Genomic DNA, 17166 nt, shown 5'->3' with positions numbered 1-17166 from the left:
GCTGCCTTTGTGGATTAGGCATTGTAGTGCTTTTTAAAAATTGTTTATAGAAACTACTTTAAGGTTAGAAATGTATAAACCTCTTCAAAAGAGATGCTCTTTTTTAAAAAAATGTATTTATTTGTTTGAGAAAGAGAGCAAGAACAGGAGGGAAGAGGGAGAGAGAAGATCTGAAACAGACTCTGCACTAAATGGGGAGCCTGACATGGGGTTCAATCTCACGACCCTGAGACCTTGACCTCAGCCAAAACCAGGAGTGGGTCACTTAACGGACTGTGACACTCAGGCACCCCAAAGACACTTTTCTCCCCTAAGTCCTAGGAGGGCTAACATTTTAGGATCCTTTTGCTCTATATTCAGAGCTTGACATTATCTAGTCCACTCAGATGACTTGAAACCATCTGTGAAGGGAATGGATCACTTCCAGTTCACATCTTCTCTTAAATTAAAGCTCTTCAGGATCCTAGATTAAAGTAAAGTGTAAAGAGTTTTGTTGGCTCAGGGCTTGAATGTCACACTGAAGAGTCTAGAGAGGGGATGGGCAGTTACTGGTCAGTCTGCTTTGTCAGGGGCTAACATGTTGAATCTTAGTTCTGTGGTCCAGTATGGGAAAAGGAGGAAGGCAACCTGGGCCAGTGTGGGCTAGGGATACAGAACCAGGCAGAGAGCTAGTCTGTCCTCGCTGATGTGGTATAAGGCATGGGGTCTACCAGGTGGACTATAGCTGAGAGAAGCCAAGACCGCAGAGAACCTATAGGTCATAGTGGGCCAGAAACAGGTTCTCTTCTCTGGTCCTGGGCAACCTTTCTGGCCAGTGACTCTTCCGGGCTAGCCAGTGACAATTTGTGTGATCTTGGCTGAGCCTAGATAACCCTGGACAGCTTCATTATGGTTCTCTCTGGGCTTATTCTGATCCCTCCTTTTTGGTCTCCACTCACTATAATGTCCCTACTCAGTTCACTTCAGTAAAGCCTCATTGCTCTTAGGATAGGACTTAAGTTATTACCAAGAACTTCAAGGCTGTACATGATCTGGCTACTGGCCATCTCTCCAGCCTTATCTCCTCCAATTATCTGCCTCATTATAGATTTTCCTTCTTCTTTTTTTAAAGCACCACGTATCCTTGATGACCACAGGGCCTATGCATGTGCTGTTCCCTCTATAGGAAGTACTCTTCTTGCCCCTATTTGCCTATTGTTATGGAATAAATATATGTATGCCCCCAAAATTCATATGTTGAAGGCTTAACCTCCCAGTGTGGCTGTATTTGGAGTAAGGGGGTCATTAATTGAGCTCATAAGGGTAGGGTCCTGATCCACTAGAATTAGCGTCCTTGGAGGAAGAGACACCAGAGAGCTCATTTTCCCTCTCTTCCTGCGCACAAATACTGAGGAAAGGTCATATGAGGACATAGCAAGAAAGCAGCCATCTGCAAACCAGGAAGATTGTTCTCACCAAAAACCAAATTGGCTGGGGCTTTGATATTGGATTTCCAGCCTCAAGAACTGTGAGAAAATTTATTTCCCTTGTTTAAGCCACCTGGTCTATAGTGTTTTGTTATGGCAGCCTGAGCAGACTAATACATCTAATTTAACCCCTATTTTTCCTTTAGGTTTCATACCAACTATTTCCTTAAACATCTTTGAACCAAAGCCTCCTATTAGTGGATCTCATGGTACCATGTACTGTGTAAGATTTATGTTTTTGATTATTTGACCAATGTCTGCCTTACTTACTAGACCGTAAGGTACATGAAGGTCTCTGGTTTTATTCAGGACTGCATACTCAGAACCTAATACCAGGCAAGGCACAATACACTTTTGGGGGAGGGGGGAAGGGAGGTAGGTGGGGACAAACAGTGCCTTGAGCTGGGAAGGTTTTATGGACATTCAAACCCCTCTCTGACCCAACAGAAACTATATATTTATAATCAAGATGTGACTCTAGGATCCTGCCCGTCATGTCTGGCTCAGGTCCTGGGCTGAGCTGGGCTGGGCTGGGCTGGTCCAGCAGAACCCCATTTATAAGGACAGGCAGAAGACTGGCTCTGACATCAGGACACCATTATATGTCTCTTACAGTGTTCTTTTGAGGATGAAGTCATGACTTTGTAACTACTATATTATACACACAATTGTACTCCCCCTACCTGTTCCCACAAATTAGTTCGTTTTTAAAACCAGAAATTTGTCTAATGGGCAGTTGGGGCCACTGGTATCAGACAGGGCTCACTCAGGGTGCAGAAACCACACCAGTAATTTAAATAAGGGACCTTTAATATGAAGAATTCTTAGCTAGTGAAAGATAGTCAGTAACTAAAAGGGTCAAAAGAGAGCTCCAAAGAATGTAGGCATAGTAACTATAGACCTACCATCTCTAGGGCTGAGGCAGAGTGACCAAGGAGAGGACAAACTAGCAAATGCCTGTCCCCCAACCCCAAGGTGAGATTGGGGCCTTGTTAGAGCAGGAATTTAGCCCAGTGGACGGTGGAGACGTTTGATGGATGGCCACAGGCTATAGACCAGAAGCAGGCCGAACAGCTCACTAGAGGGTGAGCACCACTGCGTCTCCCTAGACCACGGGCAACCATAGGAACAAGAATCAGGAAGGTTCTGAACCAGGAAGCCCCTTATGATTTTTTATTTTATTTTATTTTATTTATTTATTTTTTGTAAATTTCTCCAACCTTCTCTCTACTGACAGAGCCTAACATTGTGCCACTGGCAGAAGGGAAATGTTTACAGAATTCAGCTCCAGGATGACAGGGCAAGCCAAAGAAGGGAGGCTTTAGAGCCAAGAGGCAACAAGTTGGCAAACTAGATTCAGGTCTTTCTTTTTTTAAATTTATTTTTAAAGATTTTATTTATGTGTGTGTGTGTGTGTGTGTGTGAAAGAGAGAGGGAGAGCATGAGCAGAGGAGGGGGCACAGGGGGAAGAAGCCTCCCCACTGAGCAAGGAGCCTGATGCAAGGCTTGATCCCAGGACCCCAGGATCATGACCTGAGCTGGAGGCAGATGCTTAACTGATTAAGCCACCCAGGTGTCCCAGAACATTTCTTAAAAAAATTGATGGGACATCCTTTTTACCCACTGAGTCCTTATAATGCATCACATACTATGTTAATAGTAACAGGAAGTATCTCACTCGATTGTCATAACTACATTAGGGATTTAAGAAAGTTACTCAAGTTCACACAGCAAGTAAGTGGGGGAGACAGGATTCAAGCCCAGTAGTTTCAAAGTCAAATCCTCCTTACCTACTGCATGAAACTGCCTCCTGGATTCTTTCACTCCAGACTTGATAAATGCAACAGAAATGTTCAGAGAGGGACAGAACACTCTGTATGAAACCAACTATGTACTATTGATTAAGCCGGAGGCCTGTCACTCTCCTGGTTTTATAGGATCCTTCTCCTTCGAATCCTTGGTTCTCAGCTGGTTACTGTTCCTTGTCTGTGCTCTGCCTGCATTGTGATACCTTGTTCTAGAAAAGGAGCTGGCGGGCGCCTGGGTGGCTCAGTGGGTTAAGCCGCTGCCTTTGGCTCAGGTCATGATCTCAGGGTCCTGGGATCGAGTCCCGCATTGGGCTCTCTGCTCAGCAGGAAGCCTGCTTCCCTTCCTCTCTCTCTGCCTGCCTCTCTGCCTACTTGTGATCTCTGTCTGTCAAATAAATAAATAAAATCTTTGAAAAAAAAAAAAAAGAAAAGGAGCTGGCATGTAAATCACAGAATTTTCAGCTTCTCTTCCTGTGATTGTTTAAAGTACATTTTCCCCCTTGTGATTCTGTAGTGCTACCTACTGCTCAGAACTACGCAGTGAATATGGTAGGAGAGCCACAGCGGGAATGTTTCTGGGGACTAGAAAACCCAACTCAAATGAGAACCAATAATATGGGAAATTTATTGATTTACTTGACTTTGTTGGTTCAGGTAAGCCTTAATCAGCCCTCCAATTCTGTTTCTCTTTGTTCTGACTTTTCCTATTCATGTGTTGGCTTCATCTTTAGGCTGGCTGTCTTCATGGTCACAAAATAGTTGCCAGCAGCAAATAGTCCTTCACTGACATCCAAGGAAATAGTGAGGATTTTATTCAATTATTGTGATGGGGAAAATATTGGATACTGATAGATGTAGGCCTCGGTAATAGATCTATTCCTGAAGCAATCAGTACAAGGTAGATGGGATTAAGTCAACTGACTTAGCAGAGAATCCACACTCACATGTGGGGAATGGGGTCTATCCCATCCAAATTGCCTCCGTGCTATACAATGGCCAGTAGGATAGACTGGATGTTAGAAGGTGTATCTGTCGGGATAGACTAGGTTTTGCTGTGGTAGCAAACAAGCCCCAGTCTTTTTATAACAGCAAAGTTTATTTCTTGCTCCTACTACATGTGTACTGTGAGTCCCCTGGGGGACCACTACTTAATGTCTCCTCCCTTCAGGACCCAGAATGATGGAGTTATCACCATCTTCAATGTTGTCTGTTGTTGCTGAGGGAAAAAGAGTATACAGAATTGCCTACTAGCTCTTAAAGTTTGGACCTGGGAGTACATCTATTCAAACATTATTTGACCAAAGGAAGTGGCGTGGCCATCCCTGACTCAAAACTCTAAGGAAGTACAATGCTATCACGTGCCTGGAAAACACACCAGAAATGTCTGGTGGCTAGCATTAATGTCCACTACCACAGGAGGCCAGCAGAATATGCACCACAGAGGGCTTATGGAGACCACCCCAGTTTTTGCTCACTTTTTGTTGGGAAAGGAATAACATGGTCTTGTTTTTTAATTTTTTTTTATTTTTAATTTTTTTTTTTTTTGGAATAACATGGTTTTGATTGCTATGTAAAAAGAAGCCTCCCTACTCTGCAGAAATCAGGAAAACTCAGCACTCACTTTCTGTGTGACTATCAAATGCCTCCCAGGTGTTTTGCCATTAAGTGGAATTCATGGTTGTTTGAGGGACTTCTTTTAAGATATTTCCTCAACTTGGGGTGCCTGGGTGGCTCAGTGGTTTAAAGCCTCTGCCTTCGGCTCAGGTCATGATCCCGGGGTTCTGGGATCGAGCCCCGCATCGGGCTCTCTGCTCCGTGGGGAGCCTGCTTCCTCCTCTCTCTGCCTGCCTCTCTGCCTGCTTGTGATCCCTGTCTGTCAAATAAATAAATAAAATCTTTAAAAAAAAAAAAGATATTTCCTCAACTCAAAGCAATTCTCTTTTTTTGAGGTCTTGATCCACAGAAGTGAGTTTCTCGTGGACTACGTGACCTGTAAGCTGGTCATGATTGTTCTGGGGGAGGGAAGGGACCCCTGACACAAGTTGGGTCAATTAGAGCCTCTTTTCTGAGATCTTGGGTTTGGAAAGATCCCACAGAGACTAAAAAATTAGCGTAGCTGGAATTATATCATGGACTTAGGAGTAGTTGGTAGATGTATTTTTCCATTGTATTACCTGGAAGGAGAGAAAACAAGCTTGTGGTGAGAGTCTTACTGGTAACCCTCTGCTCCAATCCATCCAGAAGTCCATCTGGGTTCTTGCTGGCCTGAGAGACCCATCCCTTTGACCCCTAAAAAGCTGTAAGATAAATCCCTCCTCCTTTTTTTTAAGTGACCTGGGAGAATACTGGTACTCGCAACCAGCAAACTCCTAACTGGTGCAAGTTCTTTGGCTCTGGACCTTGACACACATACAAAAGGGTCACAGGTGTAGCCTATTCCAGTAAAACAAAAGTCAGGTGGCAATTCTGTTGCATCAACTATACTTCTGGCAGTTTCTTTCCTGCTTCAGAAAGCTCATCAGAATGTGAGTCGGTTCAGATGACATTATAGCGATCATCTGGAATCTGCTTATTTATTTTTTTTAAAGAAAAATAATTTGTCTCCTTGGGTAAATACTATTTGTGACATAGATCCCAAATGGTTATATTCCTAACTCAGTAACTGGTTATTGAGTACATGCTGTTTTCTCTGCCTGGAGTCCTCTCCTCCTCCCTCAATTCTTCAGACTCAGCTCCCGTGGAAGGACTTTCTACACTCTCCTATATTGTATTTATTATGTCCTTCTCTCTGCTTCCCAAAGCAGGTAGCACATACATGTAGTGTTACAGATTCCCTTCCATTTTTAAGGGTTTTTGTTGTTGTTGTTGTTGTTATTGATTTTAAGGATTTTATTTACTTGACAGAGAGTGCACAAGCAAGGGGAGCAGGAGACCGAGAAGCAGGCTCCCCGCCGATCCCAGGATGCTGGGATCATGACCTGAGCTGAAGCAAACGCTTAATGGGCTGAGCGACTCAGGTGCCCCATATTTCTTCCAAAAGTACTTCTTTATATGTCTTTCTCATTTGAAACTCTGATTTCCTTAGTGCTTGGGAGAATGCCTTGTTTACCTCCACATCCCACAGTACCTGGATTGGAATAGATGCTCAAAAAGTTTGTTGAGTAAATGAAGTTAACTCTGAGCAACATGTTCCATATATACTCTTTTTTTTTTTTTAAGATTTTATTTATTTGCCAGAGAGAGAGAGTACACACAAGCAGGCAGAGAGGCAGGCAGAGGCAGAGAGAGAAGCAGGCTCCCTGCCGAGCAAGGAGCCCAATGCAGGACTCAATCCGAGGACCCTGGGATCACGACCTGAGCCGAAGGTAGCGGCCTAACCAACTAAGCCACCCAGGCGTCCCTCCATATATACTCTTATTCATTCAAGGAATATATAGCAAGGACCTCACCATACCAGGCCATTTTCCAGATACTGCAGATGAGCAACACCAAGCCCTGCCCTCAGAACATTACGGATGATATTAAGGTCATAAGGGCTATAAGGAAAAGCAAAGCAGGATGAGGGGAGAGAGAATGATGGGGGAGGGTGGGACTTGATGTTTTAGTAGAGTGGTCTAGGTGAGTCTGAGGCAGTTACTTTTGAAAATTTTGATATTTGGAGTAAAGGCACATGCCTTTCTGAAACCTTGGGGGTATGAAACAGCAAATGCAAACGTCTTGAGGTAGGAGTGAGCCTGCATGTTTCAGAAATAGGAAGGAGGCTAGTGTGGCTGGAATGGAGTAAAGGGGTAGGGTGCAAGGAGAGGCAGTTAGAGAAGGGGAGGAGTGTGGGGTGGGGGGAGGTCACAATAGACTCTTGGAGGCCCTTGACAAAAAGAGTTTGATTTTTGCTCTGAGTGAGATGGGAAGGCATTGGAGGCTTTAGAGAAGGGCAGAAATATGCTTTGACTTATGTTTTAACAGAATCCCTCTAGCTTCTTGAGAACAAGCTCTCTGAGAGCAGAGTGAATCAGGGAAAGCAGGTAGAAGGTTACTGCAATATTCCAGGGAGAAGGTGACAAAGGCTCAAAGGAGGGTATTTTAAAGGTATTTGCTATTGGATTACATGTGGGATATGTTGATAGGAAAAGAGGAGTTAACTATGACTTCAAGGTTTGGCCAGAGCCACCAGACAAATGTAACTGATCTTAAATGAGGTGGGGAAGACTGGAAGGAGCAAATTGAGGGGCCAGTTCCAGAGTTTGGCTTTGGACATGTCAAGTTTGACACATTGCTCAATACTTTATACGTTCACTGTTTTTCAGAATCTGAGGGTTAAAATGCAACCTGATGTTCAAGTCAGCTTTATTTATTGAACACCAGGTACTGTGCAGAAAGCTTAATGGGTGCTGTCATTTAAATCTTTCAATCACTTCTACTGGCTTAATTACTAATATTTTCATTGCTCTTTTTGGATTAAAGATTAAGTGGCACGTCCAAAGTCACCCAGCCAATTATTAATCTGTCAGTACGATGGAGATCCGGGATGCCAACCTAGATGTGTCAGGCTGCAGAGCTCTTGCTGTGTATTAATCACCGGATTCTAAAGGTGGGGATCACTTTCTGAGCATATCTGCCATAGACTTGGGCTCCATGACAACACAGGTATCTGCGACTTGTGACGAAAAAAAAACACAGAAAGGCCCAACCCCATCCTGGGTGTTACAGGTGACACAATGGAAGCTGTTAAGAAAGGACGGCATCATTGTACCTGCGGGGACTGATGCTTGCAAGTTCTCAAGTACCCGAAGATTTAATGTTAAAAAGCCATTAGAGGTTGTTGTCCTTTAGAAACAGAAGAGACTAAAAACTGCAGTGGAGCATTGGTGGGAAGAAAGAAACACCAACTCCCAGGCGATGCTTGTTGGGCAAAACCGGACCGTAGGGAGAGGGCCCGGGCAGGGACCAGGATCCCTGCCCTGCCTACATCCTTTCGAAAGAGTAGCCTTGTGTGACCTTCCTTAGGTGGTCCTCCATAAAGACCAGGATATGGAGCACAAAAGCCGGGAACCTCTGGGGCCGCAGCATCCGCCCCCTGTGCCCTCCTTCTTCGCCCGCTTCAGTCTCCTAGCGGGGAAAAGCGGGACGACGCCTGCGCATGCGTCCGGGGCAAGGTCCGCTCCCCGCGACGTCAGGGGGCTCGCGCCCGCACTAAAGCCCCGCCCCCCCGGGCGCCAGAGGCGACCTGGGCGGGGGGCCTCGGGCCCCGCCCCCAGCCGAGCCGAGCGGGGCCGAGCGGAGCCGAGCAGCCCCGAGTGCGGCCGAGCCGAGCCGAGCCGAGCGGCCCGGAGTCGGTTGGTGCAGCTGCGTCCCCGCCGCCCAGCAGTCCGAGGCTCCGGCGTCGCCGCCGCCTCCGCGGGCCCTGCGCCGGCCGCCCGCCCGCCCGCCGGGAGGGAGGCCCGGAGCGCGGGGAGAGCGGCCTGGCCGCGGGCGCCGCCGCCGCCGCCGCTGCCAGGTGAGCGCCCGCCGCGGCCCGCCGGCCCCGCGCGCCCCCGCGACTGTCAGTCTCCGTGTGTGTGTCTCTCTCTGCCTGTCAGCCCCCCGTGTCTGCGCCAGCTGCCTCCCGCCACGCCTGACCCCCCGGCTCTGCCCGCGGTGGCCGCCAGCCCCTCCCGCCCGCTGCCCCGGGTCTTTCTGTCAGCCGCCAGCACCCCCAAGCGCGCAGGCTCCGCCCCTTCCCCCCGAAGCCCCGCCTTCGCCCCATCTGTCAGCACCCCCCCAACTCAGCCCTGGGGCTCGGGCGTCCTGGGGCTCGGTGTAGACCCCGCGGGCCGCAGCCGCCACGGGAGCGCCAGGGGGCACGGAGGGGAGGGGGGCGCCGGCAGATGCCCGGCCGACCCCGCGAGGGTGCGTGTCCTAGCGCGCGGTGCGGGACCGCGTGGGCGCCCGGGAGCCCCGAGGGGGGGCGCGCGCGGCGGGGCGGGGATTCCGGGCCGCCCGGAGCCCCTCGCTGCGGCTCCCGCGGGCCGCTGCGGGCGTGGGGCAGCCCCTGCCCCTGGCGTGGAGAGCGCCAGCTCCGCCGAGGAGGCAGCTGAGCCGGGGACTCCAGCCGTTTGGGGGTACAGTAGAGCCCTGAACCCCGGGACCCCCGTTTGTCCACGCGAAAACACTCACCCTGGGCCCGGGGAGCCCGGATGCTGAGAGTGGCGTGTGAGCGCAGTTTGGGGTTTCCATTCAGAGCAGCCTGTCGGAAGTGATTGAGGAGCGGGTGGGATGTGGAGCTTAGGTGGAAAGTGTTTGAGAGCTTGAGTCACTTTGAGTTGCGTGGTTTGCATTTCTGAGCAGCGATTGCCCTGGGCTTGTGCCCTGGGAGAAACTGTTCTGTGGTGGGGAGGAGAGGTTAGGTAGAGGAGGAGGGGAGGGCACACTCCTTTCTGTTTTTATCTGTGTCATGTGAACACATAGTATTTATTCAGGAGACTCCACACATCTTCGGTTTAAAAAGGGGCGACAGTAGTTTCCATGTATCCGTGTTCTTGTGCGTTGTTGTGTTGACGTTCTTTATTTGTAGTAAACTTGGCATCGCGGTATTTAGAAACCAAGAGAAAACGCGTCCTGAAACAATTGGTATTTTGCCGGATTGTCCTCAACCACGGGGAAAGAGCCAAACGCGCACTTCATTAGCTGGAACAACTTATTCGGGCTTAATTTGTTTCTAAGAGACATACAGTGGAAAAATCCAGAAGCAGCAAAGTAGTATCAAAGAGTCTTAGGAAATTAATGAAAGGGCCCTTCTATTGCTGCCTTGGAAAGATGGTATCAAAGTAGCTGTAGAGGACAGAGCTACTATGTAATGATAAACATATTAACCAAGTTGGTTTTGTGACCTTGATACGTGGAGCCGAGCTTGATTTGTGCACTGCTTTGTAAACGGGCAAACATTGCGTGGAAATGGGGTAATTTTTGCAGAAAATGTTCTCTGTGTTTTGTTTTCATATTTAAGTATGGTTTCAGACTAGAGCAGTCTCCTGGTAGGAGGTGTTTTTTTTTTTTTTAAGACAACATTAAAAATTACAAAAGTAACTCACGTTTAAAGCATTAAACTAGAAAAAAAAAGACTTGGGAAAAAAATCGTAATCCCATAAAGGATAGGAAACCACAGTTAGGTATTTATCCTTTTAGTCTGTTGTTCCTCTGCATAAGTATTTTTTTCTTACAAAAATGCTACTATACTAGTTGATTGTTTTATCATTTGCTTTTTTCCTACTTATAATTAGATTATGTATAATCTTACAGATTATGTATGCCTCATACATAAAGGCACGAGAGGAGGAGGATGGATGTAGGGATTCAGTGGTGATTATACATAATTCTTTGCTTAATCTGATTTGCAACTTTAAAATACTCTGAAGCTGGAGGTGGTGTCTCCTCTTCTGTAGGTATGTATTGGACCTATTTATTACTCATAAAACCTGTGTATGAGTAAGAACTTGTGTTCCCTTTGTGATACTTTAAAAAAATAAATTGGATCCTCTGCTTAGAGCGCTCCAGTAGCTTCTCATTTTAAAGTAAAATATGAAGTCCTTGCCCTGGCTAACTAGGTTACCTCCCTGTTCTCACTTCCAGTTTTGCCAAACTCATCTCTTTGCTATTCCTTTAAAACTTTAAGCATATGCCAGCCTCAGTGCTTTTGCATTTTCTATTCCTTCTGCCTAGAACTCTGTTCCTTGGATATCATGGTTCTTGGCTCAGGTCTCTGTTCAGATGTAACTTTATTAGGCTTTCCTGACCCTTCTGTGTAAAATACACCCCATTCCCCTATTCTCCTTAACCCTCCTTAACCTTACTTTTCTTCATAGCACTTACTCCCACTGGTGTGTACATATTTATTTGTTGGTTTATGTCTCTTTTCCCCCATTCACCCAGAAATGTGAGACTTTTCCACTGATGTGTCCTCAGGGCTCAAAACAGCACCTCACACATTATAGCTGCTTAATATTTGTTGAATGAGTGAGTGTATGAATGCTCGTTATCTGACCATTCTTATCACCTTCCTGTAGCCTCCTAGGCTTTTAGATAGGTCTATCCTGGAGTGGGGCAACTATCCGTTAGAAGTCAAGATAGTCCTTTCCTTTACGTATCTGAGAAGAATTTTACAAGTGAGGCTTATAATCTTAGAGTTATAGTCTTGATCTAACTTGAACAATAGAGGGAAGAAACATTTTTGGCAGTTGTTACTGGCTCTTTTTTGTATGCGTTATCCCTTGTGTCACATTGGAAATCTTCGAAAAGTATAAAGTATCCGGTTATGTTTACAGCTGTGATTTCAATTCGGTAGTTCTTAGTGATAGTACAAGCCTCAAGAGCATAGTGAGTTTTTTTGTGTCAACAGATACCCAGAGATATAATTACAGCTTTAATGTGTTTTCATTTGAGGAGTAGCTGTTATATTTACTTATTTTCCTGGCAGTTCTATCCTTTTCAACTCCTTATCAGTTTTTGGATGGCCTCACAGGTATACTTAAGTTTTTTTTTTCCCCTCAACATTTTAAAATAAATCCTTGATCTCTGAGCATTTTACATCTCTCATGTGACTCTTGAACGGTTTGAAAGTAACAGTTTCATCTTTCAGTATGAAATGATATCTGTGGTAAAACATAATTGCATTTTCATTATAAGGATGGGGAAAATTGTATCTTGGGATAGAATTTTTACAGAAAGGAAATGGCATGAATGTAAGCCTTTTTAAAAGCTTGAATTCCAATTAGGCTAGTTTTTGAAAAAAAAAATCCTTGTTTTTTGCTCATAAGGAAAAGGATTCCTTTGTATACAATCCAGAGACCTTCAAAAATGTTTTTTTCTTATGCCTCAAATATACAAGAACTTGGGGAAAAATTCTAAATGAAAGTTTTCTTTTAAACTTTAAAGGAACGCATTAAGAATTTATTTTTACTTGTTTCTTAGGCCTTTATCGAGCACAGAGTTGGGGCAGTTCTGTGTGTTTGTGCGTGGGCTGCTTGACCGGCAATCATGCTCAGTTTTAGATTACCAACCTGCTTTCTTTTCTTTCATTTTTTTAAAAAGATTTTTATTTTATTTATTTGACAGAGAGACAGAGCAAGAGCACAAGCAGGGGGAGCAGAAAAGGGAGAAGAAAAGTCCCCGACTGAGCAGGGTGCCCGATCCAGGGCTCTTTTCCAGGACCCTGAGATCGTGACCTGAGCCAAAGGCAGACGTTTAACTGACTGAGCCACCCAGGCACACACCAGTCTGGTTTCTTATTATTTCTTCTCTTTTGTCATTTGGCTACCTCCCTTCTGTCATCATATTCTCTCCCTAAATGATCTCATCCATTCCCAGGACTTTAATACCCTTTGGATGCTAGCCCCCGCTTCCCTTGGTTAGACCCCCTCCTGGACCTTTCTCTCATGCTAGTCTTGCATTTTTACCCATAGCCTTCCTGCTGTCTCTACTTGCTGCCCCGCTGTCATCTCAAACCTCATATGCCCCAAGTATCTCCCTCTCCACCCTCCAGATGTATAGCCCTCATTCTGGACTCCTGTCTCCCCTCTCTCCAGCCTTCTTCACCCCCTGCCTTCCCTGTCTTTGTCCTTACTGTCCTCCCATTGTTCAAGCCAAACACCTGAAAGTTGTCTTCGATTCTTCCTGATTCTTCACCCCACATCCAACCCATCAGCACAGCCTGTTGGCCGGGGCTCAGAATACCTCAACTCCTGCCTTCCCTCCGTCCTCCTAATCCGGCTGCCGTCCTCTCAGCTGGGTGACTGCCTCTACCTGTACTTGGTCTCCCAGCTTCTGCTCTGGCCTGCTCCTCCCTTCTTCTAACCCCTGTTCGTTCCCATTGTGGTTGGAGTGATGCTACTAAAAGCAAACCAGGTCATGTTATCCCCCCCGCCCGCCTCTCCCTCCCCACCCCACTGCACTTAGACCCACACCGACACTTCTTAATCTGAGGTGCTCGGCCTCTGTCTCTCCCTCTCCAACCTCTGCTACTTGCTCAGCCATTCTTTCGGGTTGGAACTGTCAGTTCCTCTAATGTGCCAGCTCTCCTCCTCTTCTGTACAGGGCCTTCTCTCTTCCTTGGCACCCTTCCCCTATTCTTCTCCTAAAGATCCTTTTCCCACATTTGCTTTCAGCTAAAATGTCCCTCCTTGGAGGGGCCTTTTCTGAATACCCCTTACTTGGTAGCTTCCTCCCTGTTGTCCCCCTTAGTACTGGTGCATTTCCGCTTAGTGCTTCACCAAAATTCTAAGTATCTCATTGATATGTTTCCTTCTTTTTTGTCTGCTCTCCCAGGACACTGCAAGACCTACGAGGGCAGAGAAAGCCTTGGCCTGTTTATGGTGCAGTCCTGGCACCCAATGCTCTTGCCTTGAATCCAAAGGGTGCGGGTCCTCAATACCTTTTGAATACTAGGTGTTGTTGTTGTTGTTTTTTAAAGATTTTATTTATTTATTTATTTATTTCTTCAAAGATTTTATTTATTTATATGACAGACAGAGATCACAAACAGGCAGAGAGGCAGGCAGAGAGAGAGGAGGAAGCAGGCTCCCTGCTGAGCAGAGAGCCCGATGTGGGGCTCAATCCCAGGACCCTGGGATCATGACCTGAGCCGAAGGCAGAGGCTTTAACCCGCTGAGCCACCCAGGCGCCCCGATTTTATTTATTTTTTTGGCAAAGAGAGATCACAAGTAGGCAGAGAGGCAGGCAGAGAGGGGAAGGGAAACAGGCTCCTCTCTGAGCAGAGAGCCCAATGTGGGGCTCGATCCCAGGACCCTGAGATCATGACCTGAGCCTAAGGCAGAGGCTTAACCTACTGAGTCACCCGGGCGCCCCTCGAATACTAGTTTCAATAACAGCTAATGTTTTTGGAGACTTACTGTGTGTCAGGTCCAGTGCTAAGTGCAATCATGTATTTTTTTTTTTAATCATGTATTATCTTTAAATCTTTGGGAGAACTGACAAAGGTGACTGTGATTATTACGCTATCATTTCTGCATCCTAGTTGGAAAAAATGAGATTAGAGGAATAAATTTTATAGTTACGCAGCTGAGAAAGTGGTGGAGCTAGGATTTGAATCTATGTGATCTGACTGTAGAAACTTTCCTCGTATTCATTACTGCCTTCTGATGTGAATGCAGGGATGAATGAATGTGAAATAGGCCATAATAGTAATGTTTGAGGGTTCTGAGCATACACGGGAGTATAAAAATTGGATTAGGGTGTTGCGTTTCCTGGGAAATTGCTGTTAAAAATCACTATGCCAAAGCACATAGATGAGTTTGAGTTCTGTTTTAATTTTGCCTTTGCTGCTTTCTAACCGTAAGCCTGTGGGCAAATTACTTAACATGTCTAAGTCTGTTTTTTCAGCTGTAAATGGAGAAAAATAATAGTTCTTATCTCACAGGGTCATGGTGAGTAACATAATTATACACAAAAAACAGTGAATGTTGGCTATTAATGTTATAAGGAGGGGAAAATACCCTCAGGAAAAGACTTGTAGCCCCATCAACAAATTCGAATTTGGGTAAGAGTGAAAGAGCATAACTAAGAGTATTGTTTCACTGATTCTGGCTTTGAATTTATAAAAATGACCAGGGAATTCACTATTTGGCATGTGATTTATAATCATTCTAGTGATATATGACAACTTTATGTTTAGATTCATACTTGTTAAATGCTTGAGGTAAGATAGTCTTCTTCTTTTTAAACTCCTTTTCATCTTAAAGATTCTCAGGTTCTCAGGATAGGTCTTTTGAGAGGCTGGCCATTTTTGAGAGTCTGTCTGTTTTTTTCTCTTTCATCAGAGAGATACTCACCAGGGGAGCTTGGGTGGCTCAGTTAGGTAAGCAGCAGACTCTTAATTTCGGCTTAGGTCACCATCCTCAGGGTCGTGGGATTGAGCCTGGCATCAGGCTTAGCATGAGTTTGCTTGGGATTCTCTCTCTCCATCTGCCCCTCACCCCCCCTCTAAAATAAATAAAAAATTAAAAAAATATATTGGGGCACAGTTGAATTTTCTGGTGGGTTTGCTTAGGATGAAGTGCTCGTTTGGTCATTTCCAACAACCCTGTGAGGTAGAGGGTGAGGTTGTCTGCTAAGACTAAGTGAGAAGAGGTCAACGGGAGAAGAAGGAGATTTGACATATAACTGAGGTCAGGAAGAGTGAATTTAGGGCAATGTCCATGATTTCCTGACAGTATGCAGGGCTCTGTTGAGGTCGGAGACCATGGGTGGATTGGGGTATCAGTACCATTCAGCTGCCAGGTTTTGGGAGCATGGAAGGCATATGGTTGGGTTGAGCCAGGGCTGAGGTTTGCTGGCAGAAGATTGGTGGGACAGAGGATCTGGGTATTGGCCAGGGAGTGCTTAACATGACAGGTAAGGGTTTTTAGGCTGGGTGAGGAGGAGAAAAGGACCAGAGGTGTTGATGAAGTCAAGGAGTGTGTGTTTGTATTGATTGGAGTGATAGAGTAATGGGAGGACATGGTTATACAGGGACATGTGAGTGGAAGATTTTAGAGCTGGAGCAGTTAATTATTGGACATGAAGGGCTCCTAGGTTTTGCCACAGGCACGATGGCTAAAATGAAGTGAATTCAATGAAGATGAGTGACATCAAGGAGGTCAAGTAACCGAGAGACTGGAGAGTTGTTTGGGTCATCCATGTGGTCAGAAAACCCATCCCGGGGATGGTAGGCATCTGGGATGGAGAGAAGAAAGTGTGCCAAGTCTTCAGTGAATGAAGTACCAGCAAGAGAAGAGGCATGACCACCCTGCAGGAGCCTCAGAAGATGAGGGGGTTTTGCCTGAGGACAGTGGAAGAGCAAAGACCTTTCAACTTTATTGGTTGCAGGGTCTTTCTAGAAGGAGTTGGCCTTGGCCCAGGTTCATTATGCTTCAGAAGGAATCCCCCATTCAAGTGGGCAGCACCCGTGACATGTTGTGTGTGTTTCTAAGCTTGGTCATGAAAATCATCTGAGGCCGTGTGTTAAAAATACAGATGTCAGGGCCCTCTCCCAGGGCCACTGGATTCGAGTTTATAGGAGAGGAGACTGAGAATGTATATTTTAAACTCTCCCACTGCCACACACATACCTGGTAATTCTTTATAATTAGGCAAGTTTGGGGAACACAGCTATAGTATTTAAGATCATGGGGTCTGGAAACTGACTGCGTGGGTATGAAGGAGATGAGGCTGGAAGGCATGAGCCTTGGCCCATGACTCTAAATAGCTTAGCTTTCCAGGTCTGTCTGATATCAGAAGCGGTGAATTAAGGGACCCACCTTTAGAGGTGAACACGTTGACCACAGCAAGGAGAGAAGCTGGTGATGACAGAGCTGGAAACGCTGTATGAAATAATTCAATGGACAGCAGTGTGGGGACATTCATTGCCTCAGTTGTTCCCTAATACGTTAACTAATCATAATTGTCCTGTTCAATGGGAAGAGGTCAGGTTATGAGGCTGAAGTAATACAACTTTGAATGCTTTCTGTCCTAAGCTGGAGTGTTGTAGTGCTTCAGTTACCCTTCTAATTAACTTACGTGACACATTTCTGTCTCTGAAGGTGTGGGACTAAAACATTTACTCCTTGACAAGCTAAAGACAAGAGCGGTGATTATTCCCAAGGGGCGGTATACATGGTTAGATACTTAATATCACCATGGCGGCAGCCCTACTCCCCCCACCCCCTTCTCTGTTTTTTCACCAAGAAAATTCTGTTCCTTTTCATGACAAGAAAGAGGACTCCTGCAAAAGAATAGCTGCTGGGAGGGAGCTTAGAGTTAGTCATTCTTGGCTGACTATTTAGAATCCCCTGTTGCTAGTAAGGAGGTTTGAGTTTGAGTTGCAGTGTTTAGAATATTTAAACTTCACTTCCAGCCTGGTTTGT

General features: G+C 45.8%; 1 protein-coding gene across 1 annotated transcript in view; it reads right to left on the bottom strand.

The window, feature by feature from the left end:
* The window catches only part of LPIN3 (lipin 3), a 42253-nt gene extending 32697 nt beyond the window's left edge, over positions 1 to 9556 (bottom strand). Inside the window, exon 1 of the mRNA XM_047747027.1 lies at positions 9428 to 9556. The gene's annotated coding sequence lies outside the window, so the exon portion shown is untranslated. The remainder of the gene's footprint in view (positions 1 to 9427) is intronic.
* Between the last annotated feature and the right edge of the window lie 7610 nt (positions 9557 to 17166).

The sequence above is a fragment of the Lutra lutra genome, chromosome 9, assembly GCF_902655055.1.
Source record: "Lutra lutra chromosome 9, mLutLut1.2, whole genome shotgun sequence".
Lineage (NCBI taxonomy): Eukaryota > Metazoa > Chordata > Mammalia > Carnivora > Mustelidae > Lutra > Lutra lutra.
Note: the sequence above shows the minus strand (reverse complement) of the source record. Positions and strands in the feature narration are given on the sequence as shown.